The sequence below is a fragment of the Limulus polyphemus genome, unplaced genomic scaffold, assembly GCF_000517525.1.
Source record: "Limulus polyphemus unplaced genomic scaffold, Limulus_polyphemus-2.1.2 Scaffold90, whole genome shotgun sequence".
NCBI lineage: Eukaryota > Metazoa > Arthropoda > Merostomata > Xiphosura > Limulidae > Limulus > Limulus polyphemus.
Genome location: NW_013665700.1, coordinates 1,157,376 through 1,162,026, shown reverse-complemented (window position 1 = coordinate 1,162,026; position 4,651 = coordinate 1,157,376). Strand labels below are relative to the sequence as shown.

General features: G+C 31.0%; 1 long non-coding RNA gene across 1 annotated transcript in view; it reads right to left on the bottom strand.

Annotated features, from left to right (window-relative positions):
- Positions 1-317: 317 nt before the first annotated feature.
- The window catches only part of LOC111088241, a 36,108-nt gene continuing 31,774 nt past the window's right edge, over positions 318-4,651 (bottom strand). The window contains exons 5-6 of the long non-coding RNA XR_002612832.1: positions 2,290-2,465; positions 318-606 (exon numbers count right to left, since the gene is read on the bottom strand). This is a non-coding gene — a long non-coding RNA (uncharacterized LOC111088241). The remainder of the gene's footprint in view (positions 607-2,289; positions 2,466-4,651) is intronic.

Here is a 4,651-nt window from a genome sequence, read left to right as displayed (position 1 = left end):
GCACTTAACACTTTCCTAAATACCAGAGTCGTGGCTGGTTTGAGTTAAAGTTTTTTCCTATCAAGCTTGTTTGTGTATTAGATAATACTTGACTTCCATCAGACTAGAAGAAGACAAATTATTTTCTTGTGTTGAATGAGATATGATATGAACTCGTGTACACTGTGTAATTTTTTTTTCATTTAATTTTGTGTTTTATTTTTAGTCTTATATTTTGTATACATTTACCAAATGTGTAAACAGGAGGAACCAAAGAAATTAAACAATATTATTTCACCAACTAACGTTTCAACTTTATTTTAAGGGTTACGAAAATGCACCTCAGTCCTTTTAACTGGTAACTATAAACTCTAGAATTTGAAACATGCAACTTAATAGTTTAAACATCTAAAATGATATTCCCTTATTATGTGTTCACACATCTGCTATTCAGTGTGAGCTCATAAGAATTCCTTATGAAAATAACAACAAAATATTCAGAACACAAGGAATTGAAAAAACTTTAGAATGAGGGAGGAGTGCTCTTTAACCTATTTCAGCTTCTACGTCGCTGGAGTTAGTGCAGAAAACAGGAAAAAACACTTGTGACAGCAAAGAGTGTAAATTCTACAGAAAAAAATTGCACAAAAGAGATAATAGATTACACCATGAATAACATGTGTTAAACAAGTGTGAAATAAACTTCTCACATATACCATTCCTCCTTTCAGCTTCTAAAGCAATTCTTTACAGTTGAACAACGAAAAGCGCTAAATAATCTTATGTTGACCTATTTTAGGAATACAAAAATACTCTTCTGAGAAGAATGTTTGCTTAATAATTAGTCTCATTAACAACAATTATTAACAACATGTATGGATTTCAATGCATAAAATAAGTTAACACAGTCATCTTTCACACTTAAGTACTATGACTTGGTTAAAAGTAAGAAAAGAACGTGACTTACAAACGATTACTCTGTTATAAATCAACGGAAGTCCTTTTTAGATATTGCTCTAGTAAAAGAAACTTCAAATAAACTCGTTTTTAACAACAACAACAGAAAAAAACTGACATTAGTCCAATGCTAACTAAGCAAACGCGTCATGAACATTCACATAATTTCTCTGTACTTTTTCGTCATGTACTACTTTAGCAACTAACTAAACAGAAAGCATTAGTAATTTATTGTGAAGAAGATAAGAGTCATTGCCGGAAAACATGAAACTAATCTTATCTCTACTATGTTCACTATAATTTCTAGTACTGGCGATACGAATAAAAATATTAAGAATATGTTATCAGTGGATAATATTATTTATTATATAATAGGCCAATGTTACGCGTATTGATAAACTGCAACGTATGAAGCTTGAGTCACATAAAAAAAATTCACACACTTCTTTTCCAAAGTAACCCAAAAATAAAGCTTTCAGAACAACAAACCGATTTTCCCTTTACATATCTATAAATTATTAAACAGTGATTTAAATAAGTATTACTTTAACAATAGCTATTAGTTCACACTATTGTGTCATATAATAATATGTACGGTTATCATAATATTTATAATAAAGTATATTTTTATGTCCACACACACATACATACACTATTACATAAACTATGTGCAAATGAATTACAAAGAACAGTTCATACTAGTTTTAATCTGTATAATAACTCTTATAATACAGTAAATTCAGCTTTGTTGATCATTTATCTTATGACATTATAGCTCCTCCCCGTGATTTCAAAGAATGTAGAACAGTCGTGTAAAAGCGTTTTCCTATACTATTTGTGTGCTTTACACTGAAGCCTAAACGATACCTAACTCCATTTAAAGTATATAGAAAGAGATAGGGACATATGATTAGAGATATATATCAGAATCTCAGAGAAAAGTTGAGGATAACTTCTATTTTAAAAAATTAACGTTTCATTACGTATATATATATATATCTTCGTTAGTTTTAAAAGACAATATGAGACTATGTTAAACATCCATATTGAATTACCTTACGTTTTCCATCCTCTGTCCTCTATTCACAAACATTTAATTATTTATTATTCATGTAATACGAATAAAAATGCAATAACACATATTGCAGATCATTCTGTTTTTGTTTAATTCATTGAATATCTTCCTTCACAAGGTTAGAAACTGTTTTAAAGATGCGAATTTGAAGTATTCTCATAAAAATCTCTTTCCAAGTTATGGATTACACCCCAATCACAGCGTGTTTCAACGACCGAGAATATGTAAACAGCTAGCATAGAATTCTTAGTTTCATTTTACTTTAAAAGTCTACCTACCTTTGTGGAGATTAAACATTCAGTCCTATGGGATCACAAGTATGTTACAATCGTCCTCATTTCTCCTTGTTTCCTTGATTGTGTATAGGCTGCGATATTTGACGTAGGCCTATCTTTAAGTAAGTACTGCAACTATCTGTCCAACTTGTGAAGAATTGTTAGTCCATAAAATATAACTGTGAAAAAGGAAGGGCATGAATTTAAGTTCATTAAATAATTTTTAATTTTTTAAGTGTGTTTTATGTGCGTAGACACTAAATATTCTGGGTAATTATTTAAATGTGTTAAATACAGTATCTATAAAAAAAAAGCCTTTGTTTTGACTGAATGGACAAATTAATAACGTAAGATTTAAAATGGTTGCAAATAATTAATGTGTTTATAAGGGGAGCATGGAATACTGAATTCCTAGCTCTGTTGTGAAAGTCTGAAAAGAAATTAATGTAGCAGTTGCTACCACAACTTCGAGTGCCGGAAAAAACACTATTGACCTGTTATTCAGGCAAATTTTCTTTACGTTCGCAGATACTATTTATATCACATTCACTACCTTAGTTTTATTTTTGGAAATCAGATGTAAATTTACACCATAAGAATGTGGTAGTTAGAGGAGGTGAAGTTCTAGAAATGTGAAAATATTCCATTGTAATTCGTACAAATATTTCAAGCTTCCTAAATAATATTATTCAATAGTATAATTACAAACACTTAAACTTAGTTTACAGGCTACAACATAACATGATGGAGTACCTTCCTTTCTAAAATAATGTGCGTTCTACGGTTTCGAAAAATATTTTTTTTTTTTGTACATTAAGTTATTTTATCCTCTTTGTGTCAGTTTATAACCCTCCATTGTTTTGCTCCTTCTTCGAGTTCAGATTATATCTGCACAAGTGTTTTATGATTTTAATAATAACGTAACCACTTAAGCATTTCTATTCGCGAAAAGTGAATTAAAACTACGTAGGTGTGGGAGCCATGCAGGTGGTTTCTTTAGTGCAAGATAGAAGTGTTTTTCCTAAATATACATTCGTGGTCTTTACTAAATTTTTCACTGGAGTTTTAAAGGTACTTTTTTTGGCGACAGACGGCCGACTTGTTAATTTAACGTCAGTTCAACAGCTAAGTAAACACTAACGCGTGTCTATTAATTTCCTTTCCTAAGCACCGAGCACAGTTACGTTTATTAATCTATATAATTTATAAGTCTGACAAACCAATACCGATATTAGTGCACTTAAGCATCGTATGGAAAGAGCGGAAATTGCTGCCTCACGAAAAACTTTGAAAATGTTATGGTACATGCACGCTTTTCAAAATTGTAACTTTTCCAAAATCATGGCACGTGAAATGGTCTATTCAATCGTTAAGTCACCACAGAATGATACACACAAAACCGTCCTCGTGACTGTAAGCTATAATTAAAATAGCTGGACTAAAATATATCAAAAATATTTTTACAGGTTTTTTTTAAAAAATCCACTATACGCTTTTAGATTGGAAAGAGACTGTTTATAGAAACATTTCAAATTCATATGGAATATAGATTTAATACCCACTTTTGTATGAAACACAAAAACTTTCAGTATGAAAAACTGCAATTTCATTGAGATTAAACGGTGAATTTATTGGATATTCAACTAATTTTCACTATAACAAAAACTTATCTCGCCAAGTAAACCTTTCAGAATTCTTTTTTATAGCATTCGGAAACTAATGCTGGTCTCGGTCATTATCACAAGTTAAAAAACAGTGCACAATTGAACGTTCAGTTTAGTAACCTGTCAAAGCTTTAATCTCTTGCACAAGTGTTAATTGTTACAACCACTTTAAAGCTATTTTTGTTTATGATCGATAATTGAATTATAATTCGAAATAACATACTAGCATATAATGGCAGGTGTAAATATTACGTACTTTAATTAATCTTTTACGCAAGACAGTGTTATGCAACGTTAAAGCATTTTATCACGTTGAAACCATAACATAGAAAAGCCAGACTTAATCAACATGTCTAGATGTGGTATTCTATAGTGTGTCCGAAAAGTCTGGAACCATATGCACTTCAACAGATTTTAGAGAATGTGTTTACCCATGCTTTTCTTGTATTTTGAAAAAGTTTGGATTAACAGCAGGATTAACTCGACCTTTTCATGCTTCTACAGCGCCATAACCAGTGACGTATTTGAACTTAAGAATAGATGAAAATCGCCTATGGTTCCAGACTTTTCGGACATTCTCTATTATACTACAGTCACTGAAGCCTTCAATTATGTACGCTGCAGATTTGTTTGGTCGTTTTTGTATCAGGTTATATGTCTAAGAAACCACCCTCGCTTACCTGTAAACGTGACTTTAGGTG